Source organism: Ipomoea nil, unplaced genomic scaffold (assembly GCF_001879475.1).
Source record: "Ipomoea nil cultivar Tokyo-kokei standard unplaced genomic scaffold, Asagao_1.1 scaffold3199, whole genome shotgun sequence".
NCBI classification, from domain to species: Eukaryota; Viridiplantae; Streptophyta; class Magnoliopsida; order Solanales; family Convolvulaceae; genus Ipomoea; species Ipomoea nil.
In genome coordinates this window covers 2,252,667-2,270,803 of record NW_017619627.1, presented here as the reverse complement: position 1 = coordinate 2,270,803, position 18,137 = coordinate 2,252,667, and positions in this window count along the sequence as shown.

Here is an 18,137-nt window from a genome sequence, read left to right as displayed (position 1 = left end):
TGGTGGCATTATGGTAATTTTGTGTATTGTTGAAAACTTAAGGTGCGTATTTTAAAAGTGTAAGGTGCGTCATTTTAACACTCAAAGTGCTCCATTTTAACACTTACAGGGCGTTTGGTTGGAGGGAATTACAATTTCATTCCCACCTAATTCTCACATAATTCCAAAGGCAAACAAATTCATTCGTTTGGTTGGAAGGAATTGCAATATAATTCCGCGGAATTAAAATTTCCTCATTTTCAATGAATTAGAATCACATGCCCCTTGGTATTTCAATTCCATGGATTTTAGGAAGAAAAAAAAAACTTTTAGACAAAATTACTCCTCTAAAAAAAACTTAAAATTTATGTTTGACCTCTCTCTTTCGATTACATCGTGTCTTCTTCTTCTACTCAGAACGTCAATTAGTGGTCCAACCTCAATCAAACATGTTTTCTCAAACTCTCTTATCTATTTTATTGCTAGAAGAAGAAGAAGAAAGAAAGAAGAAGTGGCCACTGGAAATTAAATTATCACTTTATTTCACATTTTCATCTCCCATGGAATTGCAATTCTTTTCCCACCCAATTCCCTCACTCCAACCAAATGCCCCGTTAAGGTGCGCTAGTTCTACACTTGAGAACTTAAAGTGCATTATTGTTGAAACTTAAGGTGTGTCATTCTAAAGATTAAGGTGCGTATTTTCAAAGCTTAAGGTGCGTCATTTTAACACTTAAGGTGCGTCATTTTAACATTTAAGGTGCGTCAGTATACACTTAAGGTGCATAGGTTCCACACTTAAGGTGTGTCATTTTAACACTTAAGGTGCGTGATTTTATCACTTAAGGTGTGTGATTTTACCACTTAAGGTGCGTCTTTGTAACAATTAAGGTGAGTCATTTTTAACACTGAAGGTGCGCCATTTTAACACTTAAGGTGCGCCATTTTAACACTTAAGGCGCGTCATTTTAACACTTAAGGTGCATAATTTCTAACACTAAAGCCTAAAGGTGCGACATTTTAACACTGAAGGTGAGTATTTGTTAAAACTTAAGGTGCGTGGTTTTTGTGGTTAAGGTGCGTGGGTTTTGTGTTTAATGTGAGTAGTTGTTGAAACTTAAGGTGCACCATTTTAAAACCTTAGGTGCATGGTTTGTGTTCTTAAGGTGCGTGCGTGATTTGTGTTCTTAAGATACTTTGCTTGTGTGCTTAAGTGTGATTTGTGTACTTAAGGTGCGTCAACCACACAACTGCACCGGAAGTTATACCTGCACCTGAACCCTTCCCATGAGTCCACGAAAATCAAAATCATTCATTTCATTTAAAAAAAAAAATAGATCTATGAATGCACAATCCACAGCAGTGGATTGCACAACTCACACCACTGGGTTACACAACTAACACAACCGATCCCCGCGATCTTGCCATCAGCTGGATAGAGAACAAATAAAATCGAAATACGTTGCACAACACCCACACAGAGGTTGCAAAATCCACAACAATGGATTATTGCATAATTCACACCACAGGGTTACACAACTAACATAACCGACCCTGTGATCTTGCCTCCAGTTGGACAGAGAACAAATAAAATTGAAATACGTTGCACAACTCACACACACGGGCTGCACAATTCACACCACTGGGTTGCACATATTATCTAGAATGAGTGTGTGTGTGTGTGAGACACACACATCCAAATATGTTCATTATTTTTACTAGTAAAATAATTTCTATCAAATATATTTCTTTGGAAACATTTTTTTCGGGAATTTAATTGATGAGAAAGTAGTAAAGGCTCTTTAAAGTTAAAACACCTTACCAGTAACCTGTAAATGTATCCCACAAATCTTACCAGTAACCTGAGAAAGTACTACTCTCCACATTTTACTTTTCAATTCATCAAAATTTAACTCCATAATTTAGTTAGTATATGGGATCGAGATCAATTTATCTATGCATGCTATACTGATCGAGGGCCACTAGTCTTTTCTCTAGAGTTAACTCCACTGGTCCAGGCTCTATCTACGTCTAGATTTGTTAACAAGCTCTGATCTAATGGGCCATATGACCACTATACAAGCATCACCATTAGTTGGTTTTTTTTGGAGCTTTTTTCATACCTAAAATCCAAGAATGAGGTTTGTAACTAATGGGGTATTTTTTTTTTTTTTTTTTCAGACAGTGAAATATTATTCGACAAGGCCGTTAAAAAGTTAAGTCTAACAGTTAACGGCTAAGAGATTGTTGGGCGGAAGTCGGTGAAAATTTAAGTCTATCACCATATCTCTTGATAGGTTAGTATGTAGTTAAAAAGACGCCGGGCAATAATGCATGCTAAGACGGTACAAAAGTTCAAACCCTATCTTGAATAGTAGGTTCCTTTGTTGCATGGAGGATGATTAATCTGGTTATCTGGGTGAGAAATTAAATAACTCCATTTATGTGGTCGCACGGCACCTGCAGCAACTCGACCGACTAGATATGATGGGCAATAATTATTTGTGTAATATGCAGCATGATTAAGTGAGTTGAACATAGATTATGTTGTGATTTAATTAAGCATTAGTGATTAATAAGATGCATGTTGTCTAAGGATGAGTGTGGTGAGAGCAGGCACGGGACCTAGTAGAGGCCCAAGTGCCGTCCGACCAGACAACATGCCTAGTCAAGAGCCTGAAAAAAGAAAATTTTATGACACCAATTTATCATCACAAGTACGAAATTATAAAACTCAACTAATAATATATATCCACAATAGCTACAGACATCAAATAATAATTTTTTTTATTGGTATGTCTTGTTTCCTCAATAATAGTTAGTTCACCCTTTCTTTAGGTTTGGTGAGGCAAATTATATTATAATAATTCAGCTTCTCACCTTATTATCAAATTATAATAAATAAGGTTCAGATATATCATAAAATTACACGCCAAACAGTAATTAGAATGTTCAAAGTATATATCTGAATTTTTAGTCATCACCTAAAATAAAGTTACATCAATAATGTTCAAAGTATCAAGCATTATATAGAAATTTATCCAAAAAAACAAATCTTTTTTTGTTGGTTACTATCAATTAAGTCAACCTCACGACATAATAACAAATCACTTCAATGAGTAAAATTTAAAACATGCAAGAGAGAAGAATGGAGATGAAAACCTAGGTGGTATACAAGACTTTTTAACCGGAGTTAGTTTGCTAGATCATTAATAATTTTAAAGAAGTTTTAAGTTCTTTCAAGAACACCAACTTTCAATTTGTGAAATAATCTATAAATCAAGTTTTATTTATAACATAATTAAGAAAGTTATTTATGTGTCAAACTCAATGTTGTAAATGTTCTGACCAATTTATGATTTAATGAATTAGTTCTCTTTCTTAAAAAAGAAAAAAAAAAGGGGGAAATCAAAGAACATGCAAGAGAGACGTAATGAAAAATGATATGATTATATATTGACATTATGCTGAGAATAAATGAAAAACGATATGTTTATTTATTGACATAATGAAGTGAATAAATGAACAATGATATGTTTATTTATTGCCATAATCCCGCAAAAAAGGACTTTATTCTTTTCCCTTTTTTTTTTTGGTATTTTATAAAATTAACACAACGCATCATTGCCGTATAGAGCCGTAAAATTCCCAAATGTCGGCAAACACCGAAATGGATAAATCTATAAGCCATAATTAACTTCAGTACTGTACGTTGATGAATGTCAGTAAAAAATCATCTTTTACGGACTCTAAAATCTAAAAATTACACAATTCTCGAAACAAATAAATGCCTAAAAATGGAACCAACCTCCACTAATTTTTCTTCATTTCATGTTATAATTCTGTATATATGCACCATAATAGCAATGAAAAACAGGATGAATATCGCAAATCACAAGGTTAAACAGTAAAAAAAAAATGTATGTAATTAGCTGCAAAATGTAATTAAATTCTTAATTATTATAATAAAGAAGAGCTATTTAAGTTTAAACAAGCATTATATATATTGTATGAAGACATGTGGATCAGAAGCTGCGTTTATTGGAAACAAACATCGAGAAATCCAACCGGAAAACAGCAGATATAAATAAATAAATATAATAATAATGTAAAATTGCAAAATGATAAATAATAAATATATTAATGCCAAGCTAGATTCAATAATACTTCATCCCTGCAGGCCGGAAGGAGTAATTTGGAAGATAGTTTTGCTGAGTAGTTAGGGATAATCTTGCAGAAAACAAATGAAATAAAAAGAAAAAAAAAAGGTTGAAGAACAGTAGAAGGTACGTGGTTTCTTCATGCCTGGCTCCATTCTGTTTGCCTCTTTCCAATATTTTTTCTTCTTTTATTTATTCCTTTTTTTTTTTTTGCAGGCGTGATTGTTAGAGCCTTCTCTACATTCTACCTTCTTCCGCCTCCGCCACCGCCGCCGCCGCTGCCGCCGCCGTGAAAATATACGAATGTTTCTTCTGCAGCTCTAAGCCATTTTTTCCGATGAAGAGCTCCGAATGCTCGCTTTCTTCATCCATTTTTCCTCGTTCTACCAACAACCGTACTCTCTCTCTCTCTCTCTCTCTCTTTCTCTCTCTATACGTATAGAGAGAACGCAGGTGTTTTGTAGAAAATGGAAGAAAGACGAGAATGGGTGCGGGGAAAGAAGATGGGGTTATAAAGGGGGGCCCAGCGGGAGAGGGGAGGGGCATTTGTCCATGCGGGTTGTTTCTTCAAGCCTATTGTTTCGGCTCCTGGTCGGCAACGGCTCCACTCGCCTTCTCCCTTAAAAAACCCGCCACGCGCCCTGGAAGACACGGCACGTCAGCAGACGGCCGCACGTGCAGAAATACTGAACCTGACGGTAACGGAGTAGGATGAAACGCGAGTAGTGGGAATTACGTACTGTGAAAGTGGGGTAGGTTGGCCGGTGAAAGGGGCTTTTCATCTTTCGAATAGGTCCGTTTTTCTGGTAAAGGGACTCCAGAAAAACTCTCTAAATTCCCAATTACTGTACCCCTCACTACACTACACTTAATGGTGGCCTCATTCAACTCTGCAATCATCACCAATCTTTACTAAATCTTTTTGGACCTATTAAATTTTAAGAAATCTTTACTTTAAATGTTGGCATACTGTTTTGTATTCATACAATTCTTTCTAACAAAGCGATGTAAGCACAAATGCAGGCCGGCTAAGTAGATATTGTGTTATATTCTGACGGCATCAAGTGATTGAACTCGATTTATAAGAAACCAGTCCAAATTGAACTAGAAAACTTAATCTAGTGAGACTAACACACATGTTAGATGGCGTTATTATATCTGAAAAATCTTATATTGGTTGGCCATTGGGAGATGAGTGTGCATGGTTCTTTAACAATTATAACATTCCTAATGGTTGCACTGTCATTTAGCTCTGTCTACTGAGTCATTGAGTCACTGTAATTTATATATTCTCAAATACTTTATCAGATCGAGGTGTGGGGCGCAGGGGGCAGAGCCACCTGCATGGTGCAGGGGGCCCCGGCCCCCCTCCCTTCAAATTTTTTTTAATAGTATAATACTAATGCAGGGCCCCTGGACCCGGCCCCCTCCCTTCAATTTTTTTTTTTAATAGTATAATACTTATTTTTGGTGTCTTTTCCCCTCAAAATATTTGGTCCCTCCCAATCAATCTTGCAGACTAAGTTTCCTATTTTCTAAACTTTTCACAATATCAATTCTTATCTTCTTCAAGGAGTAACCTGGTCATTTTTTTCATATATAATTTTGAACATTTGAATCTTTTGATGAATTACTGGTATTGTATATTTTCATTTCTCTTCAAGTAGCATTCTATGAATAACTGCATTAATGGAGGCTTCAGTCTTCCATGTCAAAAAAGAAGGTGATTACTTAAACAAAAAATTAGATATATAAGATAAATATTAATTTGAAACAAAGAATTAATTAAGATTAACTAAAGCATAGGGTGATTATATATATATATATATATATATATATATATATCATGAGTAGACAGTATTGAGCAGAAAATATTAGTCTGCTACTCGATTTTAGTATATTTGTAATACAAAAATGTATGTTGAAACATGTTAAATGAATATTAATGCATTTAATTATTCACTCTTAAATCATAATTGGCACCCCTCATCATCTAATCATGACTCCGTCCTTGGTGGGACCCTTGGAATTGGGAATTCAACCTTTTTGAGAAAGGTATGTATATATATTACATAATTTGTAATATTCAAACAATTATTATGTATTTCTCTCACACTATTGGTGAACTAGAAGAAAAGAATCAACCATTTGCTCAATCCAATTACTTTCTCATCTCAGTATTAATTTCTCTTAATTATTGTTTGTGTTAATTCACATTAATACCATCAATCACTTGAAGAAAATCAAAATACTCATTAAATATCTAGTGTTTTACTTTAAAATATCATGTATCATGATGTAGTACATGTACAATATTTTCTTGAAATTACTATAATTTAAAAGTACCAAGTTAGATGGGATACTTTGTATTTACAAAGAGGTTATTAGGGTTGGTATAAAATGTGGGTCAACCATATAATTAATTTAAAATGATGAGAAATCTTACTTAAAATTTGTTATCAATAATAGAGTGAGGGTTCGATTTTTTTTCTACGAACATATTTACTGAGAGATTTGATTTAACTCATTATGTGTAGAAATGTACAGGAATTCTGTTTTTATTTATTTATTTATTTATTATTATTATTATTATTATTATTATTATTATTATTTTTTAACTTCTAGAATCAAAGACTTTTCATATTGAAGTCTTCTGTTCAATTACTTATAATTGGACCAAACAAAAGCCTGGTCATGTGGTCCCCAAGTACGCATAAGCTTTCCATGCATTCCATTCCCACCTTTTCTCCACAAAACACAAAACACAAAAACAACAACAAAAACAAAACCATTATTTTCAAAAAAACATTTACTACCTTTCTTGTGTAGTCTTTTCATTGTTTTGTTTTGACAATGCAAGTTTTCATTTATTTGGGAATGTGATTGAAAAGATTGCAAACAAACAAATTCAAAAATATTAATTATGTAGTTATTCATAAAATTTGCTTAAGTTGTGCTACAAAACCAGCTTGAATGGTTGTGTTCTCTTAATTCGCAATTCAACCCCAGTATGAAAAAACAAGATAAAGACATTATAGTATAATATAAAGTTATAATTCTTCTTCTCCCAAGTTATAATTCTAATTAATACTGTACCACTTGCAGTACTAATAATTCTAATTAATTCTTCTTCAATAAAGTTATAATATATAGTTATAATTCTAATTAATAGGTATAGTTGATTTTATTAAGATTGCCTCAACATAAACTCAAAAGTATAGTCTAGCAATCATTATATCGTGAATAATAGTCCACCTTGCTAGGTTCACTCTGATCTAAAAAGATATCGTTTTGTAATTCAAATAAACGGTGTCTTTGATAGAGTCCTTTTTCACAAAATTACGGAGTATGATTTAGGGTCCACGATATAATTTGCGTACCATCTAGAACTCAGACAATTAGAATCTAGCTATAAAGAATATATGTGTTATCTACTTATATTTACACACACATATATAAATAGGAGAGGTTTCATCCCGTGTGGGTATATTATCTACTATACTAATAAGAGCCCAAGAGAGTTAGGCCTATAATGGGTAGAAAAAATGGCGGTCAAATTTTTTAATCAAATGAATGGCTCAGATTGATCAGATTTTAATTTTTCCTTAAGATTTCCTAATTTATCCTTAATGAATGTGATTTTCCGTTAACTTTTCCGTTAAATATTATCTTTTCCGTTAATTTATGTTAGTTCACCGTTAACTTACACATTGATTTTAATAAGAATTTAAAGGTCTTAGGTTCGAACTTTATCCCAATCAAAGTTGGCATAATTAGTACTCTATTTTACTCTTATTAAATTAATTAAAAATAATAATTTAGTAGCTACAACAAAAAATAATACATATCGTTTTTTAATTTAGAATTATGTGTCTACAATGCCTTTATTCAAAAAAAATTATTCATTATCAATAAATTAAATAAGAGAAATAATTTCATTAGTTATATTGTATTTATTTTTCTCCAATATAAAAATTCTTTATATTCAAATTCATCAATTGATTATATTTGCTACATTGTCCCTACAATGTCTTTATTAAAAAAATAATTCATTATTAATAAATTAATTAAGAGAAATAATTTTATTAAATTATATTGTCTTTATATTTCTCCAATGTAAAAATTCTTTACATTCAAATTCATCAATTGATTATATTCACACATTGTCTATTACCTTTTTTTGTGCACTATGTTTTTAAAATTAAATATCAAAGTTATAATACAAAATAATGCTATATATTTATTTACCAAGTATTTTATTAATACCATGAAAAAATTTAAAAAATATAATTAATAAAGCTAATCATATTAATAACTTGAAGGATTTGTTGACAAAGAGACTATTCAAATCACACAACAAATTGAAGTGAGAACAACTTCGCAATATCCTTGTTTGACAATCAGCAGTTAGCGGTTAGAGTTAGCGGATTATATTAGCGAATTTGACCAGCGAATTATTCAATTATATCAATGGTTGGTAAAAAGATAATTGAAAAAATTAGTTGTTTAGATTAACATGTAAAATGACCTAAGGGTATGATGATATAATAATAATAATAATAATAATAATAATAATAATAATAATAATAATAATAATAATAATAATAATAATAATAATTATTATTATTATTATTATTATTATTATTATTATTATTTTAAAAAAATAAAAAAATAAAAAATATAATTAAGTCAATCATATTAACTACTTGGGAGATTTATTGACAAAAAGAGTATTCAAATCACACAACAAATTGAAGTGGGAAACTATCTCGCAATGTCCTTGTTTGGCAATCAGTGGTTAGCTCTTCAATATTAGTATATACGGAGTATTTATAATTTATGCCCTAATTTTTATTTTCTCTCCCTTATGTCCTGTATTTGGTTTCAACCATACGTATACAATTATTTTATTAACAACTATAATCAATCTTGACTATATTATCTTGCATTTGTAAACTTAGAATTGCCTATTTAAATACAAAAATTTAACATTGAATTATCTATGTATGAACAATTCCAATATAATCTTGCATTGATATACTTTAAAATACTTATTTAAAAAAATATTGGGCATTATCTCAATCGCGCAATGCGCGTAAAAAACTAGTATATATATATATATATATATATATATATATATATATATATATATATATATATATATATATATAGTACTACTGACTCTATTATAATGTAATATCTGTTCATACATACTTTCTCAACCTATTGAAGTACAAAGAGTCAATGCCCCCACTGGAGTTCAAACTTGTGACCTCCCATTTGGAAGAACCATAGAGGTGCCATATATAGTTGCGTTCAAACGAGAACCACCCTTTAATATGATAACATGATGACTAATATTTGTTTCCTATTTTCTTGTATCATTACTGTTGTGATTTGGAGCCGCGATTTCTTCATAATCAATCGAGTGTTCGCCCATGAAAAGCGATTAGTATTGATAGTACTAATTCACCCGGATGTCGGTTGTATGTACTAAAAGATGTATATGTGTATATGAATGTATGAACAACACAAGAAATAGCTCAAAACTCTCTTTTATTCCACGTTGTTCTTTCTTTGTCTTTGTGTACGAAGAGAGAAGGAAGAGAGAAATAGTTTAGAGAGAAGGAGCCCAAAGATGGCCAAATGGAATGCCCCCCTCCCCCCCCACTACGTGGGCCAAAAGGCCCTTTTATACTCCGGGTGGCGGGTTTGACCTGCTTCGGGTTTGACCCGCCACCTTTGACCTTGACCCGTAGGCCAAGACTCGAACCGCGAGACCTCGACCCAACTGCAAGCGATGGCACGGACCCGGGGTATATAACTTATCATAAAGACCCCACAGCCCATGCTCTGGCAACGAGTTATCAAGGAAGGGTTCGAGCTGGAAAAACGGGTCCTACAGTCCGTGACATATGCCGGTTGCCTCGTTAAAAACCTTAGGCTAACAAGAAACCCAGTGGGAAAAACTTTAGCCAAAGGAAAAAAGAGTGCAACGTTTAGACATAGTCCGGTGGATCGAAATGGAGCGCCCGACCTAGTGGTCGGACTTGCAACGCAACTTGCGAAGGGTCGAACTCAACCGGTTCAACGACCGGGTTGCCGATTCGACTGCGATATAAAGATCTATTTAACCAACTACGGGGTTGGATTTGTTTACGATCGAGAGATTGAATTTGCTCGGGCGAGACGCTACTTGGGCGAAACTAAGAAGCGAACGAGCTACTCGGGTCGGTATAGCCCCCTCTCCCGTAGGTGCGAGAATCGTCAGCACAAGGGAGTGGATATGACGGGTTGCCGATCAGGAAACGACATCGTGATCGGGAAATGACTCGACCGGGTTCGCGATGCGAATGCAGCCGACTACAACTACCACGTCGACGATCGGGAACGATATCGCTAACGAGCGGTACATACACTTCGCTGAAAAAGCGGTAAAACATCGCACAAAGACGGTAAACACATCGCTAAAAGCGGCATCGCCGAGAAGCGGTAAACACATCGCTAAAGAGCGGCATCGCTCAGAAGCGGTATATACATCGCTGAAAAGCGGCGTCGCTAAGAAGCGGGATAACTACATCGCTGGTGAGCGGCATCGCTAAGAAGCGGTAAATACGTCGCTGAAAAGCGGCATCGCTAAGAAGCGGAATACACACGGCATCGCTAAGAAGCGGAATACACATCGCTGAAAAGCGGCATCGCTAAGAAGCGGAACACATCGCTGAAAAGCGGCATCGCTAAGAAGCGGAATATACGTCGCTAAGGAGCAGCATCACTAAGAAGTGGTAAATACATCGCTGAAGAGCGGCATCGCTGAGAAGCGGTAGACACATCGCCTACAAGCGAAAACAACATCGCTAAAACGCGGCATCGCTAAGAAGCGGCATCACCAAGAGGCAGTATATACATCGCTGAGAAGCGGCATCGCTAAAAAAGCGGTATCAACTGGTATAACCGGACTCATAGCCCCGGTGGTGGCAATGCTGACCTAACCGGTGATAGAGTGCCAGTGGTGGCGAGGTCAACCTAACTGGTCTTTAGAAACACCGAAGGCGGCAGTGCCAACCTACTCGGTCTAACAAGGCGCGTGGCTCACTTTCCCGTCTCGTCGGAGGTGGCAGTGCCGACCTGCTCGAGGTGGAAAAGCGCGTTGGACGACCGGGCTTATGGCCTCCAAGCGACCCCCACGCCAGCATGCCTTATCTAGGACACCGGAGGCGGCAGTGCCAACCTACTCGGTCTAACAAGGCGCGTGGCTCACTTTTCCTTCTCGTCGGAGGTGGCAGTGCCGACCTGCTCAAGGTGGAAAAGCGCGTTGGACGACCGGGCTCATGGCCTCCAGGCGACCCCCACGCCAGCATGCCTTATCCGGGCAGACGAGTTGAACCGGCCGCTCCAGGCCGACCGGGCGCATGGCGTCAGGCGACCCAAATACTAGTAAGCCGACCGGGCGCATGGCCTCAAGCGACCCACATATCAGTATGTTACCCGAGCAGACGATTTGACCTGGCCGCTCCTCAATCGACCGCCGCCCTACCCTGTCCAGCCCCCCACTGTCGGACGCACTTAAGTATAAGGGCGTGTGGCAGTGGAATTAGCGGCTGGGCGAACTCAGGGCGTGGTCTCGCTATCGGGCTATTGCCCTCACTAGCTTTAACCGGAAAAAAGTTTAACGACATTGCGGTCGTCGGGCTATTGCCCTTATCGATCGGTGACCGGAAAAAAGTTTAACGACATTGCGGTCGTAAGTCGGAGCGTCGTCCGATTGGTCCGGAGACCCAAATTTGCCTACGTAGTAGGGCTTGATGCCGGGACTTTTCCCGGGCTTAACAATGCCGGTGGTGGCGGAGCCGACCTGACCGGGCTCTAAGTGCCGGTGGTGGAAATACCAACCTGACCGGGCTTATTACAAATTAGTTCTAGCTATTACAATTTTCTAGATATAGGCCCATAATCCATACAATTTGTAATTGGGCCTATACAACTTACTATCTAAAATGTCACGGTCCACTTTAATTTATGGACCTGACTAACACAACTAATTAATATAATTTACAAATTATACAAATTCTCTAATTTGTTTCTTTAGCTTGGATCGGCAGCCATCATATCGCCCCTTTATTAGCTTCCACTAACTCGATTCTGCCAACCCACCGCCACCATCAACAAATCAAAATGCATGCAAAGCTCCACCACCATTTCTACCAATAACACAACATGCAACTTAAAGCCTTTTTAATTTTCTTTTGCTGCTACATGTCGTTACTTACTGCTTTGCGACTACCCCTCTACCGCCTCCTTCGACTTGTGTTTTCTCCATGAAGAACTGGGAGAAATACACAAGAAATGACATGGTGGACCTGGCGCTGGCCTTCAACGCTGCCGCGATGTGGAAGCGCGACGAGAAGATAGGAACTTGGCTCCGGCTCTGCATGGTGGGTGGAACCTCTATGAAGATGAAAATGAAATACTGTGATGGTGGAGAAAAACTCCTCTGCAATTCTGTAAACTCCATAGCCGCTGCGATCCTCCTGCTACTGCTCAAGAGATATCGGTGGTGGATCCGCTCATCTTGTGGAGTGGCGAAACAGGTCCCTCCGGCGAGCAGCGTGGATGGCGTGCATGGCATTTCTCGAACTGTGGTGATGAGGATGATGATATTCCAGCATGATGACTCCGGCTCCGAGTACACCGCCGCACCTTGAACTCGAACGCACAATGGAGCGGCGATGGTGGTGACGGAAATGGAGGCCACGACAGAGGCTGCGGTGGTGGTCGTCGCTGGATCGCTGAGTGATAGAGAGAGAGAGCGGGGGTGACGGTGGTTGTAACACCCCGAAATTTTGAAACTTTTAAAAATTATATAATAAAGGTGAATTCTCATTAAATCCCAAGACCAAACATAAGAGTGCGGGGTGCTATGCCACATCTGAGCTGGAGAACTCAGATGCACAGGCTAAACTAACTAAATATCCTCAAAGCAATGTCAATACATAATCATGGCACGCAGGCCGAAAGGGAAACTAACTAATCTACACTTCAGATCTCTAGCACGCTCCGGGGTCTACTCATCTGTGCCTGAAAGCCAAATATATCTGTTCAGCAAATGATGCTAGTAACCCACTCCAACGCATTGAAATACAATATAGGTATATATATATATATATATATATATATATATATATATATATATATATATATATATATATATATATGAAAACCATTTTGAAGCAGGAAGATATATACATAGGAGATTCTAGCTTTAAAACTAGGGATAGACTCGACAGATAGGGATAAGCACATTAAACAATGATAAACAGTTATATAGAGACAATATCATCAAGAACATATATCTAAGGTCACAATTCACTTTCAAATCATTCTCATCATCATTTAATCATCATTCAAGTCACACAAGCGTACTTTGGTGGCGTCACGGGACCAATCGCATGCCCCGAACATGAAGGTTAGTACATATAGTACTTAACACGGCCTCGCAGCACCTTACCTCATACCGCAGCATGAAGGGGTTGATCGCAACCAACCGTATAGACCGTCGACGATTTCAACGGCGGATCACAGCCCTACACACCGCTGACGCGCTCAGTCGATGGACTGTGATCCTCTTTTGGGGACTGCGACCCTACACACCGCTTGACGAACTCAGTCGGTGGGTCGTAGTAGATCAAAGCCCTACACACCGCCTGAGGGACTCATTCGGTGGGCGATGATCTTCAGAGACTACGACCCTACACACCGCTGGCCCATACACTCGGTGGATCGCAGCCGACCATAGCCCTCGAGCTAGTGGCCCTACACACCGCATGGCGCGTCCAGTCGGTGGACCATAGCACACGAGGCCCATGTGGACCGCAGCCCAAGTAGTGAATCACTGACCGCAGCCAGGAAAATGAACCGCAGCTCATAAGTAACCAATTTGGCCGTAGCCAACTTCTGAACCGCAGCTCAGGAACACCCAATTTGATCGCAATCAAATTGGGGTATCATGCATCACATAACACATAGTAGCACGTATTAGCACATTGGGAAGGGGGAGACGTATAAATAAATTTACGTGTGATCATTCACATACTAAGAATAGTCCTAGGGGGTTCATGCATCTTCCACCTAGGCCAACGGGTTACCGATTCAACTAGCATGCAATTCCTAAGACTCTTTTATCCTACGAATGGCACCCGAAACATCAAACTAGACTCATGCACGACAAACGGGGTCCGTTGGGACACCACGGGGATTAGGGATCATCAAACGGGGAAGCCAAAGTCCAGGAGTGGGTGACGACCAGCGGGTAGCCGGTGGGTGGAGGGCCACCCGCCGGCTGCCCGCCGGCGATAGAGTTCTGGGCAGCGGGTGCCCGGCAGGCAGTCGCCTGCCCGCCGGCTGCCCGCTGCCGGCGGCGACACTTTGGGCAGCGGGTAGGTGGCGGGTCCCCCTACCCCCCACTGACTCTTTATCAAAATAAACATCCCGGGATCCTTTATGAAACCCGAAACCATGCTTAGACACTTTTAAAAGCAAATAACGACATCACGTAGGCAATTAACGGATCAAAAGCAACAATCACGTAGAACACGACCTATCATGACTTCTAAACATAATCAACACCCGAACATGTGAATTCCCACCCAAATATACCAAGAAAATCCCAATACGAATTTCATGATTCATCATAGGGCTCTAATCATATTTAAATTAACAAGATCATAGTTTATCTTTAAAATCAAGAAACATCAAGACTTATCAAGAATATCACACAATCATCAAGTTCCTCTTATCCTCATCAAGATTATCAAGATCACACATAGAATCATCTCATCAATCATCAAGATCACATCACAATTATCATATCAAGACACAAACATATAGAGGAAGCCAAAGAAGGGGATTATAGCAAAGAAAATAGGTTTTGTTGAGACATGGGTTACCTTTTAGCCTTAATTAAATTCCTTGGCTATGAAGGATCTTTCTTTAAGATTTCTTCTTTCTTGATTTCTCCTATGAGAGTTCTTGGGAATTCTTGTGTGGTGAAAGTTATTGTGGTGTGAATTCTAGGTGCCTCTTATGTCCCTATTTATATATCTAAGAGTCCTAATTAGGGTCTAAAGGGTATGGGTTTGGCAATTCTATTCCTTATAGGACTAAGGGGTTGGTTTTAGGGATAAGGGCCCATGGACTATGGTGGACCCCTTTTAGCTAATTAATGGATTAATGGATTTTAATTCCCTTTTTAGGGTAATTAATTAATTAATTAATTTGGTTTAGGGGTCGTAACACGGGGTGTTACAGTGGTGGCATGACGAGTGGCAGAGTCGAGATCTCCGGTGGGAGGGCAATAACGGAGAGACGGTGCGGCAGGTGGTGGCGCTGGAGAGGTCTCCGGCTTGCTCTGATGAAAGTGGTATGGTTGAATCAAACATGCACTTGAAGATCCGGCCAACTAGAGCGCATGCTCCGTAGTGGACGATGATGGAGATACAGTGATGATGACGATGCTGCCTGGCCGGGAAATTTCGTCATCTCTCTTCTCTGCACTCGATCCTCTGACTTGCAGTAAATACAGAAAAAGAAGTAAGAAGTAGAGTGGTTCAACGGTTGTGGTATTAGTTTGGTTGCTTGAGCGCATGGGTTCAAATCCTTCCTCATTACCAGAATTTTTAGAACCCCTTCCATAGCTTCTTCTCCCAATTTCCCGTATCTCTTCCTAGCTTTTCCTTAGATGGTAGGAACGCAACTCTTTGTCACGGTTCCCACAGACGGTGCCATTTGATAGTACTAATTCACCAGGATGTCGGTTGTATGTACTAAAAGATGTATATGTGTATATGAATGTATGAACAACACAAGAAATAGCTCAAAACTCTCTTTTATTCCATGTTGTTCTTTCTTTGTCTTTGTGTATGAAGAGAGAAGGAAGAGAGAAATAGTTTAGAGAGAAGGAGCCCAAAGATGGCCAAATGGAATGCCCCCCCCCCTCCCCCCACTATGTGGGCCAAAAGGCCCTTTTATACTCCGGGTGGCGGGTTTGACCCGCCACCTTTGACCTTGACCCGTAGGCCAAGACCCGAACCGCGAAACCTCGACCCGACTGCAAGCGATAGCACGGACCCGGGGTATATAACTTATCAAGTATTTATTTATTTTGCTTGTTCTTTTGAGTATAATATTGCCTATATTTGGATGTTGGTGTATATGCACACATGTCTGGGTAGTACGATTGTGCATTTGGGTGTGCTGGTTGTGCAACCCAATGTTGTGAGTTGTGCATTATAGGCTGGTGAGATGTGCATTAGTGCACTTAGTGTGGTGCATCGTAAGACATTGGGATGTCTATCGTATAATTTGTTGGCGGTGTTTGAATGCACAAACATAGAGTTATCAATGCATGACATTCGGTGTATGAATGCACGAGATTATGTATAGGAATGCACAACTTCTAATAAGACTTATACCCCTAACCGCCAGGGTCATTCTAATAAAAATTGGGGCCCTGTGCAATATCTTAATTTGAGAAGTAATTTCTATGTATAAATAATAGTTATTCAAAAAGTTGTATCAAAATATAAATATTGTATAAAAAATACTTTTCAAATTTCATTTAAAATGTGACGTGCGCCGTGCACATTTAGACGCAAAACTATCTACCAAACTTTTGATATCAACTTCTTTCAAAAGCTCATTTTCAATGGAGATTAAAGCTGGCAAATTATTCTATGGACCCGGTCCATCTTGCAAGGTAGACCCGTGTCAAAAAATACACAATTTATATACTGAATGTTCACAATTTACATATTCAATGTTCTTTTATATATTTAAATGTTCATAATTTATATACTGAATGTTCACAATTTACATATTAAATGTTCACAATTTTATATACTAAATGTTTACAATTTACATACTGAATGTTCACAATTCAATTTGTGAACATTCAGTATGTGAATTGTGAGCATTCAGTAAATAAATTGTGTATTTTGACCTAGGTCCACCTTGCAAAGTGGACCTGGGTTCATGGCATAACTGTTGCTTAAAGCTAATCCATTGAGTTTTTAAAGCAATTGCCAATTGGGCTCAATTTCACCCTATCATAAATCAGCCAAATCTCCATGCACTAAGCGTGAAATCCTGTATACTATATATACATATAATTTTTTTTTTTGGGGGCCCTGTGCGGTCGCACATGTTAGACATGCTCAAAACCAGCTCTGCTAATCGCATATTTTTTAATATTTTAAAGGGTTTTGTTTCCTTAGTTCGTGTGATTTGTTCCTTTTAATCTCAGCCGTGCATCATTATGATTTAATAGTCTAGATTAATCCTCACGTTCTCACATTAAGGTGGTTCTCATGGAAGAGTGACTATATATATATATATATATATATATATATATATATATATATATATATATATATATATATATATATATATATATAAAGTTCAAATGCGGCGGGTCTTCCCGTGCGGCGGTGCGGCGGAATTCCAGAATACACCAACAGTGTTAACAATATGCACCAACAGTGTAAGAAAAACACACCACAATGAAATGCAATAAAACATCACAGAATACACAACAGACTCAAAAAAATACACCATATAACTCACCACCCCCAATTGTGTATTTCTGAACAGTGTATGGTGTTTTTACTCACACCTAATGGTGTGTGTTTGGTGATGCAGGGCTCTGTTTACTCTGTTTTTTGTGGTGTATTTTCCTAACGTTGATGGTGCATATTTGTTGAACTATTGGTGTTGCCGCACCGTAAGACACTGCCGCACCGTAAGACACTGCCGCACCTGAACTCGCCTATATATATATATATATATATATAGATTTTGGTTCCTGTGAGGTCAGGTCTTCCCGTGCGGTCAGTGCGGCATACACCATTAGGTATGTATAAATGCACCATACAGTGTTCGAAAATACACCAGAATGAAATGCCAAAAAATACACCAAACAAAAAAATATACACCACACACACA